Consider the following 17399-nt stretch of genomic DNA (forward strand, 5'->3'; position numbering starts at 1 on the left):
CAAATCCAAAATTTACCATTTACCATACAATAAAATGTAACATATGCGTTGGATCTTTTTCAGTTCCCAGCATGCTGATTTGTACATTTTTAACAGTATACATGACCTTTTCTTTTCAATAGTTTACTCTTTTATCTCCCTGGAGTTCTATAATATAGTCCACTAAGGGGTGCTGTTGTATTATTAACCAGCTTTGTGTCTTTCAGGATATGGCAATTCACAAAACTGTAGGTAATCGGTTATTCTTTATTTGGTAGAAATGTTGACTGATGTTTAAGAACCAAATTATCTAACATTTATCTTAAGACTACACCTGTGGGTTCTCTCATGTTATGACATTACCATCAGAGTGGTAATGTATTTTGCTAATTGCACTGTAAACATGGAATATATACAAAAAAAATGCGTACTTTTCTCTTTTGTAGCTGAACTGTGCACTGCACTGTGTTTTAGTTCTTAATGTTTTTTCATTGTGTGGCACTCTTATTGTTGTTTTTTTCAACTTGAGCTACACGTATTGTCCCTCTGTTAATTTAATTCATTTTTCCTTTCCTGTGGCAGCACAATTATTCCTCGTACTTGCACATAATGTACATTTTGTATGTTTTGCAAATCACCCTGGATAAGTACATCAGTTAAGCAAATTATAAGAAAATTCACAGCACTAGATTGAACATCAGTTCATCTAACCAAACACTTCCAATCTAATATCTTCTATCTAATGTCATTTTGATAAAATTAATTTGTTTTTTTCTTACAAGTAAGGAAAAGTATTTAAGAAAATAAATCTGCTGTAGCAAACAACATTCTATATATAACATCACTTTATTAACCCTATTAATCTTTTCACATACCCCAGCTTGATCTCCATGAGACACACAGACAGGGAGAGAAGCTGGGGGTCAGAGCACAGGGTCAGCCATTGTACAGCCCCCCTGGAGCAGCTGGGGTGAAGGGCCTTGCTCAGGGGCCCAACAGAGTAGGATTCCTCTGCCAGCTGCGGGATTTGAACTGGCAACGCAGATCCTTAGGCACAGAGCCACCGCTCCACCCAGTTATTCAATATATGAATAACTGGAAAAAACCTAAACCAGACAAAAAGCATTCATTTCCAGCTCTTTGTTAAAATCATTTAACAACAATGTAAAGGAAATATTCAATCAAAAACTGTTATCATAGACATAAAAGGCAAGACTATTTGTATATTTGCACATAACGCAAAACACAAAACTTACTTTTCTCAGTATTGTTTTATTACAAAATATTATTTTTCAAATGAAAGAAATCATTGCACAGTTGTGAAATCATTACACATTACACATGTAATGTAATGAATTACAAATGAATTAATAAACAAGTATTAAAGTTAATCCAAGCACTGGAAATATTTAATTAAAACATTTCCTTTATTCCTTCTTGGTCTCTAAAAGGTAATTGATTTTCTAAAAACCAAACTGCATTTTTTATTTAAATGACAATGAAAGATTTTGAACTGTATTAAAAAGGAAACTAGGTAAAACAGCAATAATTCAGATGATTAGCTGTCTTTGTTTTTAAATCTTCTTTTCATTTTTAAGTTCACTAATTAAACATGAAAAGAAGAGCATTTTGTTTATTTTGTCACGGACAAAGTAAGAACAGATTAATTGGCATGATGTGTCTATGCTCTACTCTTTTTACTCTAATTAAAAAGAAATACAAATTTTATTTCCTTTATAGTTCTGTAATTTAAAAACCTTTTAAGAAGATGGTTAGAAATGAGAGAAACCATACAGTATGTCCCATCCTGTTGATTTGTTTTTTCAGTAACTTTCAGTAACTACTCCTAGCAGTAGTGGCCACAGACCTGACATACTACATTGTAGGCAAAGCATGAAACAGGAAAATATTGTGGATTCCAGCAAAACAAAATTATGTATTCTAATGTATTTTCACACACTAGTGTTTTAGTGAAAATCTAAGCTGGTGGGAAAACAGAAAAGGGGAAGTAAAGTTATGATTACATTTTTTTAGTCCATTAATCAGGTATTAAATGGTGTATTGGGACAAACAGCATAATAAACAAAGACAAAATCATGCAAAATCCACACAATATAAAATGAATTTAAAACACATTTTAAAAAATAAATCCATAATTGAGTTAAATGCTTATAATACCAGATTATTTATATCTGTATAAATGCTCATATAATGGGAAGTGTATCATAGCCTGCAGCATACCTATATTTAACAGATAATGCAATGTGAGTGAGTGAAGTCACCGTAATTTTGACATGGCTCTATGTAATTACTCTCTAAATGGTTTTGATTTTAGGAAAACAGAAGAATTTCTGATCCTGTGAAATATCCATGTGAAATACTCACGATGCTTCAAGATAAATTCAACAGTTTTGCAGCTAATGTTTTGCAACCCAAGTTTTTGTGCTTTCTGAAATATGCCTGGAACACATATTTTGACACAAATGGCTTTGTCATTTACCCCCTAAGTCTTAATTATAGTTTAAGTTTGGTCTGCAGCCACATTTTTACAGGGGCCATTTCCATAAGCAGGGTATAATTTCATCCACTAAGTGATGTCTACAACAATAGTTCAAATAATATGCCTTATTTAATTCTGACAATGCTTTCAAGAAAGAAAAAAAAGCAAGCAAAGCACCATTAAATCTCTAAATCAAAGCTGCAGCATCATGACTTCAGTGGGATTGTACGATTTCCTTCCAGAGGGAGTACAATATTTCTCCCTCTCACAACCCCTAAGAAAAACCCATGTTTTAGATTATAAATCAAGAAGCATTTTTGTGATTCAGAGTAAATGTGATATATGAACTCTAAATAAGTTACCTGCATTTTGTGCACACTAGCAATATCATGTGTAAAGAGTTTGAATGTAAATGTATCTTTGGTGTTCTGTTTTAAAATAGTTATTTCCAATAAACATGTGTGAGGACATGAAAACACCACAGACACATACTTTTTCTTTATACTAAAATATGGGTTTACAGGTTCTTCCACAGCTGTCAAAGTCCCTGTAACTCTAAAAGACATTCTAGATATGGGCTGGATAAGGGAGTGGTTGCAGACAAGAGACTGACTGAGCTAATTGTTTCGTTTGAAGTACATTCTGAAACTGCACATGTAGACTGCAAAACGGGGGATTTCAAGGTAGAATCTGAAGAAAAAGAGAAGCAGAATAAGATTGAATAGATCATATAATTTGGGATAAGACAGATGTGTAATTAATAGAGATTTAGATTGCTGCTTTTGAATGATATTCTTAAAGAAAGGCCATAATGCACAAAACAGTGCCCCGAGTAACCATTTGAAACATAAAGGAGGAAGAAACCATTTTTAAATAATTAAGAATAACACCAAATTAAAGAAAGGCAGTACAAAGATTTACAAAGAGCAATTCAAATGTTTTAGGGAGGCCAAGACAGAGATAGGAAGAATATTGTAAGGGAGGTTAAAATAAATAACCATAGTTTTCTAGATTAAAGGTTCACTCATATAATAGAAAAGAATGGTAAAGATTGAAGAAAAAAAATTCTCTGGAATAAAAACGGGAAACCATTAGAAAACAAATGGGAAATTAAATGTATAATTATCTGTTTACCAAGGAAGAAACTGACAACATGCCTCAGTTTGAGAAAAGAAAAACTTCTATATTAAATAGTTTTAGCACAGAAAAGAAAGAGGAGTCACACATATTAGAAGAACTAAAGTAAACATATCTCCAAACCTTAATGGTATTATGTCAATTGTATTTCATGAGGAATGACAGCAGCCGAAAGCTTGGGAGAAATTAGAATCGTTTATTGGGATGTGGAGATTTGGCGTAACCCGCTTGGCTGAGGGCCGACCTCCCGGCCGTTGGACAGGGAGGATAGGACCCCCAAAACAACCAAGCGGGACCCCCAGTCACCAGTGCAGAAAAACAATGATTATTGAACTAATTCAGCCGAGGAGAGAAAGTGCCTGCTTGAGGATACCAGGGTTAGTTTAGATGTATGCATGATAAGCCTTGGAGGACCAACGGCCGAGTTGCTTGATGAGATACTCGGGTATGCCTTGGCGAGCGGCAGAGGACACGGCCCCTGATCTGAAGGAGTGCCCGGAGAATTGTTCAGGGGGGTATCTGGCGGTTAGAAGGACGTCGTAGAGGTGAGAGAGGAACCAGTCGCGGGTCACGATACGGCCCTTCTCATTTACGAACAGAGGGTCAGTAGGCAAACCTCCGGCAGCGGTGCGAAGATGTGCGTAATGGGATAGAGGCTCGTATGGGCTTACGTATGAACAGAGTTTGAAATAATAGATGAGAGTGCCAGACCCGAGTTGGTCGGTTTTGCTTTTCTTGAGATAGAAGGTCAGTGTATCGGAAGATAAGATGGAGATGTCAGATAAACAGGGTTGAGAAGAGGGATCGAAGGATGTGGAAGCAGCGGTAATTTTGGAGCATCTTAGGAAGCCGAAGAAGGCTAACAAGAATAAAGATTCGAGAGTGCGGTCGACCCAGGGTGAATGGTAACCCGACCTGAGAACGTAGATGCAGGATTCAAGGATGTCTGAGGTAAGTAGTGCACGTTGGTTCGGAAGTGGTTTTTCAAGTCGCTGAAAGCCTTAAAGAAGGAGAGTAATTTGAGGGTGGATAAGGGATGGACAAGTCGTGCTGAAAAAGAGTTTATGGAAGAGGTGGATGCCGTACAGGTATACTTTGGTGGTGGATGCTCGTACCTTGAGTGAGTTTCTGCAATAGCAAACGAAGGATGATACGGTGAGAATATCGAAATAATTTTATGTTCCCAGAGAGGTGGAAGGATTGGAAGCCCTTCCAGGCAGTCCAGTAAGCACTGAGAGTTCGAGGGGCAATCCCTGAGAGAATAGTTTGCTGGGCCAGCTGGAGATAGTGATGGAAGGGATGATTAAGAGGAACGTGAGTTCCGAATAGGGAGGTACTGTGCACGGGTTTGGTCTTGCATCTGGTGCACAGTTCCTGAATTTTTTTAATTGAAAGCGAGAGAGAGAGTCAGCTATCTCATTAAGGTGGCCTGGAATATGAGCTGCTATGAGGATGAATTGATGTGTGAGAGAAATCCATTTAAGACGGCAGAGAAGTTTCATGATAGATTTGGGATGAAGACCTTCCTTTGTTGATTATATGAACTACTGTGCAGTTGTCCGAATGGATGAGGATGGATTTTTGTTTACAATTGTAGCCCCAAAGAAAAGCGGCAATGACAATTGGAAATATTTAGAACAAGGCCGATGACTGGTCGGCGAGAGGGATTGAAGAGAATTCGGGAGGCCAAGGGGTCGCAAACCATTGGCCTTGGTAATAGCCTCAAAAACCGACTGAGGGGGCTGCTTCTGTGAAAAGCTGGATAACCTCGGCATCAGAGAGGAGGTCATTGTAGAAGAGAGATATGCAATTCCAGTTGGCTAAGAATAGCTGCCAGAGCCTGAGCTCGGATTTGCAGTCGGCTGAAAGGCTTACGTGGTGGTAAAGAGAGGACATAGAAGAGGCGAGGTCGAGAAGGTAGGAGATGAATGACCGTCCTTGAGGAATGATATGCATGGCATAATTGAGGTGGCTGAGCAGAGCGAGAAGTTCCCTCTTTGTGCAAAATTTGGCAGAAGAATAGGTTGAGATATACATCTGGATTCTGTCAATCATATCGCGAGGCAGGGAGGTGGAGAAATTGATGGAATTGAGGGTGATCCCGAGGAATTGGATTGTATGAGAGGGGCCGGTTGTTTTGTCCGTGGCGAGAGGTACCCCTAGTTTCCTAAAAATGGAAATTAGTGTTGAGGAGGCTCTTGCAGGTGGGGCGTGAGGAAAGTCTATAGTAGGGAAATCGTCGAGAAGGTGGACGAGAAAAGGAAGCCTATAGTTATTCAAGAGGATCCAGCAAAGAGCTTAGGCTAAGGTATCGAAAATTATTTGGGCTACTCCTACATCCGAAAGTAAGGAGGACTGCGAAGAAGAACTTGTTCCACCAATAAACTCAGAAGATGTGCCAGAAGTCTGGGTCGAGAGGCATGACTTTAAAGGCACTGGAGATGTCGGCCTTAGCAAGCCAGGCACCCGGACCTGCGATTTTGATGAGAGAAATGGCATGGTCAATGGTGGCATAGTGGAGGGAGTCTGAGGGAAGTCTGAGCTGGGAATAAGGCTGTTGAGACTTGGCACGCGGGAGTTATGAGGGGCTGACAAGTCGATTATAAGGCGTTTTTTACCGGAATACTTACGGAATACTATACTGATGGGATTGATGCAGTATGCAGGGAATGGGGGAGAGTCAAGTGGGCCGATCATGAAACCGTTCTCAACTTTGGATGCTAGCAAGGAATCGACGGACTGGGGATCAGCGGTGGCAGATTGCAGATTTTTGCAAAAGACGGAGGAAGAAGGAAGTGTGCACAGGCCTGGTGAGAATCCAAAGGAAAGGCCATCGAGTAAGATGTGAGTGGAAGAGGGGTCGGGGTGACGGAGCAGTTCGGAAGCAAGAGCGGGGATATCGGTTGGGGTAGACAGATAAGCCAGTAGTCATTTGGGAACGCTAAAGGTGGAGCAAGCGTGGAAGGGCCGGCGGGGGCAGGCAGAGCGAGTGTGGAATGTGAAGGAAGCGACAAAGGGAAGAGGTACATGTCGAGGAATTGAAGTTGTTGCAGATTTGTTGGCCTCCGATCATCACAATGGGGCGACCAAAAGTGCGGCAGTAAAGCTCGATGTCGAGGGCACCCCAGTATGTGCGCTGGTTCCATTGGAGTTGGCGGGCGGCGGCCTTGGCAGAGAACTGCTTATGGTAATCGTAGAACAGGGAGCCCTCGAAACGGACAGATAGATCAAGGATGATGTGCATGTAATCAGAGGTCCTGACGACGTTCAGGAAAGGCGGAGCACATGATGTCGCGAAAAATACTGAAAGCCAAACAGAAGTCGGAAATTCTAAGGACTGAAGCAGAGTGAGGGTCAGAAGATTTGAGAGTAACAGAAATCGTGCTGCAGTCGACTGTTCTGGAATCGGAATTGTAAGTGGAGGAAGAGAGAAGGTGAGCTAGACTGACGTCTGCACCTCGTAGAATTTGCTGCCAGACTGAAAGGGAAATGGGAGGAGGACTAAACTTTAGTGCGTTGGGAGGAGCTGGGAGAGGAACGGCTGTTTGGAGAGAAAAGTCCTTAGTAAAGGGGAGATTGGAATCCAGGGCCGAAGGCATGGGATGACTGATGCCGTGTTGGACACCGGGGATGGGGGAAGATGAGGAGGGAAGAAGAGCAAAAAGCAGATTGTGGTAGGAGGGGTTAGACAGGTCCGGGGCCTGAAGCTTGGTGGCTTGGGATATGGAAGCCGAAGACTGTTGAGGAGGAATTGAAGCAGGGGTGAAGGCTGCATGGAGAACTGAGGAGGCTGCCGAGTCGTCTTGGACGCCAGGGGGTGGGGGAGTGTAAGGGCCGCCTGCTAGCTGAGCTGAGGGTCATTTGCTGGATGACCTTTGGGCCATGGAGACAGCAGCAGGGGCCGAAAGAAAAGAAACGGGGGCACCAAGCCGGCGGAGCCTGAGCCATGTTGGAAGCCAGAGGTAGAGACAGAGGAGAGTGCAGAAATTAGATTAAGCAGAGAAGGGGGTTGGGGAGGGGCGTGAGCCTGGGGCCTTAGACTCTGCAGCAAGGAGTTTAGGGAAGGAGGCTGAGTGGAAGAGGTTAGGTGCGATTCAGCAGAGGTATAGATTGGTTGGGGAAGAGACACAGACGCAGATATATCAGAACAGGACAAGACAGAAGACACGACAGGCAGAGGCGCGGCCGGGCTCGGGGTCCTTACGTTGGGATGAGTGGCAGCGGCGCGGGTGATGTCATCAGAGGGCGCAGGGGGGAGCTGTAGAGCCGATGTTTCCTTTGTGTAGACTGCAGTTAAGTACAGGGAAAACTTTTTGGGAAGCGTTTCTTTTTAAACGGCCGCCATGTTTTCGAAGTATCCTCTGGAGGCTTGCTACGGTCCTGTTGTGAATCGCGAGAGATGATCCAGGAGAAGGGGGAGCCCATGTGCGTGATGCGCGGCGGCGGGGACATCCTTGAGAGAAGCAGGGGTTGTTTGGAGACTTTGCCGTAGAGGAGCGGGAAGGCTGGGTTTGTGATGAGAGAGGGACTACGACGGTGGAACGCAGTGTTCGGTGAGGAGTTGGATCTTGTGAGGAGTGGCTGGGAGATGAGCGGCGCTGGCACGGCGGATGATGGAGGCGATGAGACGGAGGTAAGGGGGGGATAAAACAATGTCCCACACAGGGGAATAATTCAAGCATTCAAAGTTCTCAAAGGCATTGACAAAGCCAGCCTACTGGAATTCTTTAGGATCAACAGTGAAACCTGAGTCAGAAGACACTAGTGGAAACTATAGAGAAAGTGATTTAAAACAGAGAACAGAGGGTACTTTTTTTGCATAAAGAGTTATGGGCATTTGGAAAAAAATATGGATGTTAAAGCTGTTTTTATAGCTTATCCCAAGAAATAGCCAGATGACATTCTTAGATCAATCAAGCACTAGCAATCAGATGAGTTATATGGGTTGGGAGACTTAATCTCATTTGTAAAATCTATTACTAGTTGGGCTCAATAAGATTTATGTAATGAAGTGAAGGTTGATTTGCTCTAATGTGAGACTCCCTCGTGTCATTCCCCAAGTTTTTCACTGCTAGCTTCTATTGGCAATAATGATGCTTAATACAAGACTCTCATGCACAGCCCTTTACATTTCAGCTTCACTGTTATACCCAACCATTTGTGCGTATAAGCTGCACGTCCCTCACTACCTTGGACCAGGTGTGTTCTACCTTCAAGAAAACTCTGGTCAATGGCTGTACTCTACTGAGATGACATCGTTTATGTTGAGTGAGAGTTAACGGTAGACAGAAACTACAAGTGTGTGCCTCAGTATTGCTCCGCTCCCTATTCGTGTTGTGTTTGTCTTTGTTCTCGTCACTAATTGTCTTTACGTTCTAAAATTCCATCAAATATGTGCAACTGAATTTCTTTAATAAAGTGCATTTAATTATTTGGTAGACCTTGTTTGTTTTCTTATTGGATAGTGGCTAAATAAGGAAAAAGATATGAACCTCTTGAAAGGACTATATCATCATTTCAGCCCCTCTAGCAGCACAGAAAAATGTTTTTGATTGACAACAGTTATTAATAATCCTGTTTTATTTAGATACTGAAATTACATTTTGTTTCAACTTCTCCCCTGCAGTCCTTTATCTTAAAAACACACCAACATTAGTATAATGAACGCTGTAAGACTGATTTGAAGCAGTGTTATTAGCAATTGACAAAGACTGAATAGACTGCACGAACACAGAAGTTAGCACTTAAACTGGAACCCGATTGCTGCTCACTATGAGAACATTCAATCATTTTTTTCTTTGTTCCGATTGAATCCACTACTTTTTCAGTTCTGTGTTTTCAAAAAAAGCTGTCCACTTCACTGACGAATTGTCATTCTCCATGGAACAATCCCTCAATCACGGATCTCTTGGAACTGAGACATTTTCCTTCCTCTCTCTCTCTTGCTTTGATGTCCATGAATGTGACTTCTTGGCCTCCTGGAACTCGGAGGTTAAAAATCCCTGACCTCCCTTGCTTCTCTGCCTGCTGTAAATCTCTTCCAGGGAATTTGTCTCATTGTATTTAAATGGAAATCTGGCAGGTCAGACTTGAGGCACAACTACCTAATAAAGGATTGGGCTTCCAATTCTGTTTCTATTTGCTACCCTGCTTCTGTCCACTGCCTCCACTTCTCTCCCTCTCATGGATTATTTTTTTTGCTAAATTTCCCCCGAGCTCTGTCTTCTTGTTTGTCCTACTGGTGAGGGGAAGGGAAATTTTTCAGCTCCTGCAAATTCAATTATGCTCCAGTAATCTTCATCAGCTTCTCATTGGCTTGCAATGAATCTCCATGTGGCTCAACAGCACTGGCAATAAACAGCTCTGGGGAGGCACTTCATTTTGGAGCATTAGGTGTTGCAGTTTGTTAACCCTGTGTGTTTCCTTCACACCCTGTCTCATTATTTCTGGCCTGTCTGCCCTAAATGAATGGACAGGGCTAGGAACAAGAGATGAAACAACAAAAGAGTGCAATGTGGGTGATTTTGGATACCTATGGTACTTCAGATCTGTGGCTGTAGCAAATGAACATACAGTACAACTTTGAAGGAAAGTCCAGTCCAAAATTCACGAAGATTGCTCTCAGAATGGTTGCTATTTTAAAATATGCCAACACTGTGTACAATGTGTAGATGACACTTGGATGTAAGGAGCTCTCTCCTCTAGAGGAAACATCACTGTTAGCATTGTACCACTAGGTAATGTTCTGTCTCTTGTTTGTTAGATACACGGATGTCAGATTCTGATTTTTTCAATGCAGCTTAATTCCCAGCTGTTTGGTATAGAAGCTCGATTTTGCATTTCTGAAATCAAATGTAGAATTAAAAAAATAATACATTCAAATTAAAGAAACCAATAAATTCCATTTTTATTTAACATCTAAGAATTTGAATTGTTATTAATTAGTGGCTGCTGTGGTTAGAGGTAATTGTAATTGATAGGCCACATCCCTCCTTTGGACTCTTTTTCTCCTTGTCTCCTTTGTGCAGCTTTTTCTGCTTTAAAATTCCTCCTATCTCTGTTGCACATCACCTCTCCTTCCATCTGTCCATCCCCGTGTCTCTCTTCGTCTTCCTTCCTCTTCCTTTCCGCGGCGGATACCCCCCACAGCTGGCGCACTGCGGAGTGATCTCGGAGATGGTGACATTCAGAGCCAATCCTCTCCCGCAGTGGTGACATTTCTCCACCACTTTGATGGCGCCTTTGAAATGAGATCTGTGAAAAAAAATGCAGCCTCCTTTTTTTTGGTACTTGCCTTTGCTGGTCTTACCAGAAGGCTCCACCAAGAGTAACTCCTTCTGACTGACCTTTCATAGGCTTGGTATCTTCTGGCTGCAAACATTGGTTACTTTTCACATTCCAGGGATGGAACAGTAAAAATTCCACTTCTCTGAAAGCCAGAGTCTCTTTCATTAACCTTTGATGGTCCACATACATGGGGATGCAGTCTGTAGAATTATCCTTTTTGACATGACCTGTTGCACTGTTTGGCAGAGTCCTTCAGAAGACACCAAAATCTGGGAAATAAATTGATAAACATCTTAAAAATACAAAACTAATTTCAGGGAAACAAGAAAACATACCACCTCAGAGGGGAACAAAGATGGAATGTAAACAGATACATTATATTTATTTTTCTTTTTAACAAAAGCAATAACTTAAACAAACACAAGCCATTGACCCCCATGACATTTGTCAATATTGCTTTCAGCTTTAGTGATCGTGTTTATGTGAGTATGGTTTGAAAACATATTAATACAGTAGAGAAGGAAAATGTGAGAGAGCTACTATGTACTGCTATAGCTGCTTGGTCCAAATTGTATATGTCCAAACAGGCATTCAAAACATTCTTTATTTATTGATTTTTTTCAAGGCCAAAGTAAATACTAAAAGCCCAGACATCAAGCATCAAGCATATTTGATCACATTGAATATGTATCTATAAATCTCCTTTGGTTTAGTGTTCTCCAGCATTGAAAATCAGAAGAGAGATTTAATCTATTTTTTCAGCATCTGTTTTACATTTGCTACAGCTAACAACAAGATTAGTGTGAATATTGTGAGTTGACTATTTGAAAATACTTCATATTTCTTACAGTTGCCTCAGGCAGCAGTGGTCTCTGCTGTGTCTTTTTCTAAATCAGGCTTAGGCATTGTTGAGGGTCTTTCCTAGCCTTTAATGCTTAAGCCTGGCCTTACCTACCACCATCTGTATTTTTAACAGCTTTCAGTTTAAGCCATCTTGAGGTTCCTCATACCCACTGCAACTTCATAGTTTAAGGTCTGGGAGTTTGGATGGTGGAAGGAGTGACAGTGTTAGGTAATTGCAGATTAATGGGCTGTAATCTGCGATGCAGCCTTCCATGTCGATTGCCAAATCTCTGGTCGTAACTTTTCATTGAGTGAGGAGGCTGAGTGGTCGCCAGCCAGGCAGTAATTTTCTATTAAAGGTGCAAGCTAGGCACTGTAAAACATGCCACAACCCTCCTGTTCCTCTAATCCCTGTTCTCATCAGCTCGTTAGTGTGACTGACAGGACGTCCCAGGTGGGGATTAGTGTGTTATGCCCTCCCCCCCACCTCACCAGTGTGTAGGTACACATTACTTCCTCTGCCCACGTCCCAGCTGCTCTGCCGATGATGGGATATTGATCGCCTGCAGGACAACGACTCACCTGCTAATTGAAAGGCTATCCAGGCCCAGAAAGAGACTGTAAAACAGCAGAAACACTGCATTAAAAGTCCCTTGTGACATGGCTCTGTATATCCCAGCCTTTTAATTTCCCTTCTGTTGATATACAAAGTATGAATATTTAAAGCAGTCTCTCATTCACCCAATGACAAAACTAACCGTGAAGGAATATAAAAACTCCCACACAATCCGTGAAAGGCATTTGAAAACCCCGTAAAGTTCTTATTCTATTCCTCACTGACCTAGTCTTGATTAGGACAAGTCAGTACATATGATATAATTAATAACCATAATCATAATCTTAGTAATGCAAGGATTCGTTATTTATATCTGATGGATGAATCAGCTGCATTATATGTTCATCAGGACGCAAATATGAAACATTTCTTTTCTAACTGCAGGTGAGATGATGATGTGCAGCCTCAATGTCTTCTTTCTTAAGCCTGATTTGTGTGAGTTACTGAGCCCTGTTCAGGAGTGTTACTATTCCAACCAATTGTTTTTCACCTGGCATATTAAGTGATGACCAAACCTCATACTGCTTCTCTGATGGAAAGAGTTGCACATTTGTTTCAGGCATCTCTGTGAAGATCAAAAATGGCCTCCCAGATCTCTGCTTGCCTAATAACTTCAGTTATCCTCAAACCTCAAATGAATATTGAAAGTTTAAGTATGAAGGATTAGCCAGTCTTTTAGTGTGCATAATTAAGATGTCATCCAATAAAGTGTTTCTCTTTTTTCTTTCAATTGCTCAAACAAGAAGGTCAGTGTGTCTACCATTTCCATTCCCTAGACTCTCCTTTCTTATTTGACAGCTGTATCTAGCTCTGAACGTTCTCTTGATTGAGAGCTCAAAAGAACCATTACCAGTTCCCATGCTGGATGAAGACTAGTTCAGGAGCAATTTGCATAATGAAATGCCAGCAGGGGAACAGGACCAATATATTGATTTGAAATAGTTTAGCAAGATTTTTAGTAGTATTAGAGTCCTAGAATGGGTTTTATTGACATATATATATTTTGAAAGGAGCATTATGAAATACAGACTACTATTGATATTAAATTCAAAAAGAATAAAGGCATCCTAAGTCCTCAGGAATGAGAAGACCACAAGTTTCAAGGTAGTGATCACTGCAGCAGGTGAAAGAGGATCACACTTTTGCTTTCAGTAGCACCAACACATCCTTGATAGGGTCTGACTCCTAATGAAACCCTTATCAGTGTGCTTGCCCCTGAAGGATCTGATCTCATCCAACTTTTCACCCTGTCACACTGATTACAGAATAGATGGCTCATAGGCATAACAGAGGTTTGCTACAATGTGCAACCATACTCCTTTGCTACTTGCATGCAGATGCTCAATATTGAAAACCAGCAGGAGACTGCAGACAGCTTAACTTGTAGCAGTGGATTCATTTTCTATCTTCTACAGGTTTATAGTACTAAAATCAAATTGTGGTTATTTCCTTTTAGGGATATGACAGCTGAGGCTCCTGAGATACCCTTATACATGTCTGTATTGCAAACCAAAATAATAACTTTTCATTCTGTTATTGAATTTATCACTTTGGTCAAAATACTGCATCAGTGATACCTGGATGTTCAACCTGAAGGGAAATCCCGACCTAAAGCCATTCAATGAATCAACCGACCTGTATTTTTATTTGTGCAAACCACTTTTTGAGCATTAAGTCCTCCTGATTGAACCAAACATTATTATAATAAAGACTATATTAACATTTGTGCAAAAGATGCAATATTTAAGTGACTTAGATATAAAAATAATTTCAATAATATTTCTAGGCATTAGGTTGTTTACAGTGCAGAAAAAATAAAAAAAGAACTTTTAATTACAGAATTTTCTTCCTTTACAAAAAAAAAAGCTTGGGATTTGTAGGAAGATCAAAATGTCAAAGTTACTTTGCAATCCACAAATGGAAAGAACAAAACAAAAAGGATGAACGCAATTGCTGCGGAGCTGCTGTGGCCTGTGGATTGTGACCCAAGGTCGGATTATAATCAGACATGTGCATCAGGATCTGAAAGCAGGCAGACACTGTAGGCTACAGCACTGCTACACTTCAGACGCTCTTTCTGGTGTGATCCTGTGATAGCAGGGCAGTCCAAAAGACCCCTGACAGTTGACAGCAGGGTCTCTTCTCATCTGGACTTTGCCAGTTCATTTTATTTCCCCTTTGCTGTCTGTGCTGTCACTTTTCACACTGAAATCAAGTTTGACGTTCAGAAACAAGCATGCCTGTCTTTCTTATTAAACTGAAGAGTTTCCTTACAATGTCCCTGGACTTCCTAGGCAAGGGAATGCACACATTTCATGTATCCATTTCCTTGCTTGTCATCTGAAGGTTATGTTATATGGTGCAGAATTTAGCCCACTGATTTTGTCTCCTATGCTCATTATAATAGTAGTTATGGTTGTGGTATTATTACTATGATTATTTTTATTGTTTTAGAGACAAATAGAACAGTTCAATAGCACCAAAACATTGATAATAAAACAATATATAAAATATTGCACCAAAACATACTGTAGCTAGTAAACACTGAAACTTAAAACATTGCTAGTAAATACATTTATAGATTTTAGATCACTACTTGGATACATTATGCAAGAAAATGTCTTTTTTCTTGTGGAACATGCTAGATCTCCCAGTTTACATTAGCAGCTTCCCTTTTTTAGCTCTGTTTATTAAAAGCTTAATTTCTTAGCCATACTGATAGTGCCTCAGTAGTAGCAACTGCAATATTTGCTGTTGATGCTGGAGCAGCACATGGAGAATAAGAATGGCTGCCAGGCATATTTGTACAGCTGCTGAACCCCTCCAGAGAATTGTATAAGAAAGTGATCCATCTGTCAAGCTCAGATGAAGATGCCAGAAACAATGAAGATTTTCCTCCAGGAGACACAAGCATGGCAGGGGCTGACGATCAGACAAGATGCGCTGCACCAGTGGACCCTGAACAATTTCATAAGCTTTGATCCTCTAGTTAAGCACACCTTCAGCCAGCCAAATAATTTAGTTTCAAAATGTGAATGCTACTTATTTTAGGCCAACCAACTTCCAGTCGGAAACAGTACAGTCAAACCGTGGCAGATTTGCAGTTTCATTTATTTATTTCACAACAACAATCCCAGACTTGTTCACTGTGGCGTTTTTGAAAAATGTTGTTCAGCGTTTCTCAGAGGTGATTTTCCTATCCAGGTCATACTATTCAGTACCAATGTCAATCTCTGCAACTACCAGAAAAGTGAAATGGTTGATTCTTTAAACTGCAGGTTAAAAGGTCTTGTATGCCGGTGATCAGTCTAACCAGTGAATGATGAAGAATCATTGATACTAGGAAGAAAAGTCCACATGGGCTCTGCTGGTTCTGCTCAGCCTAAGCTAATTGTCTTTCCCAAGATGGAAGAGTTCAGAGGTTTCTGCAAACCATACATGTTTTCCTAATGCTTCAAAAAAAAAAAAGAAACAACAAAATACTTGCAAGGACAGTTTTTATTTTGCTGCAAACACATGGAACAGATTTTTGGAATATTTTTCCAAATCTCAAGAATGATATTGAAGACTATAGGTATTGGCAATCATCTGCATTTATCTATCTGTCAATCTTCAGAAAGCCACTTCTCCTAGTGAGGGTTGTAGCAGCAGTCAATCCTGACATTCCTTTCCTCAGCAATGTATTTTGGTTTAACCTGGAGATTCCCAGGAATTCCAGCACAGCCAGAAGACGTACAGGGTAAGCCTTCCATGGGGTTTCCACCCAGTGGGTCACATGTGGAAGAACTCTAAAAGGAAGCCTCCTCCCAACCACCTGAGTTGGCTCCACTTGAGCCTGAAGACTCTCTCCAGGAAGTTAAATCCTTACCTGTTGTCTTCCTTACTGCTAAATAGGCACTTTACTATCACTACAGTAACTTTGGCAGTGGTGACAGATCTGACCACATCAGAGCCTTCTGGCACTCCCGAGACACATTCCTAGAGCTTTATCTGGTTGTGGGATTTATCGGTAAGTACCTTATGACATCCATCTAGGTTCAGGCCAGGTGACATGAAGACTGTTGAGACATTAAATGTCACCTCACTGTTGTGTGTGAGCTGAAGGAGGTGGTTTCTTTATTGGAGTGTTTTCTTATGAGCAATCCTGGGCCGAGGGGGTATTCATAACTTCTAACTGTATATCTTCCATATGGATGAGAGAACTGTCTATATAAAACTTTGTATCACGATGAATAAAACTGACTATTGTGTTTTCTTATGCACTGAACAGCAGCCCAGAGTATTCTGTCATATTACAAACAGTTGACTGAGCAATAGAATTTGTACTGTTCAAGTAGGTAGCTGCGTCAGCATGTGTAGGCTGCAAAGGAAGTAGTAAAGGTTTATTCCATGCTGAAAAGAAACACAACGTTTCGGCTGTGGAGCCATCTCAGGGTGTCAACCCCCGATGAAGGCTCCACAGCCAAAACATGGAATTTGTACTGTACCCATTATGGAGTCCATAGACCTACTGGGGACCTCAAAATTCATGTGTGAAGTGATGGGAGTCATGATTGGGAGAACTGTTTCAGTGATCTGAACATCACCAGTCAGCTGTTACTGGATTTGTCCATAAAGGGCACCGTGTTTAAACACAAGGATGTCTTCATGTCCTCATGTTATCTTAATCTAAAACAAAACAGATATGTACTGTCCTATTGCTGAATTATTTTAAAACATGTATTTTGGCATCCACTATGTTTCGTACCTACGGTAGATAATGTTTTACTTGTTAATTAAAATATTTATAATGAGTAAGAATTCTATGAGCATGCAAACTGTTTTCCAACGACTCTTGATCTGAGATGCCTATGGCAATATAAAAGGATCAAGTATATTCAAATATTTCTCTGTGGTCTGAAAAAAAAAGCCAGTATTTTTTTCCAAACATATCTTCTGAGACCAATGTAGAAATTTGTCTCCTTGCTGCTAAAAGTTTTCAATATTGAGAATCTGAAATGTCTCCAGGGCAGCACTAATTTATGGAGGATCTCTTTC

Source organism: Lepisosteus platostomus, chromosome 7 (genome assembly GCF_059453375.1).
Source record: "Lepisosteus platostomus isolate fLepPlt1 chromosome 7, fLepPlt1.hap1, whole genome shotgun sequence".
Taxonomy (NCBI): domain Eukaryota; kingdom Metazoa; phylum Chordata; class Actinopteri; order Semionotiformes; family Lepisosteidae; genus Lepisosteus; species Lepisosteus platostomus.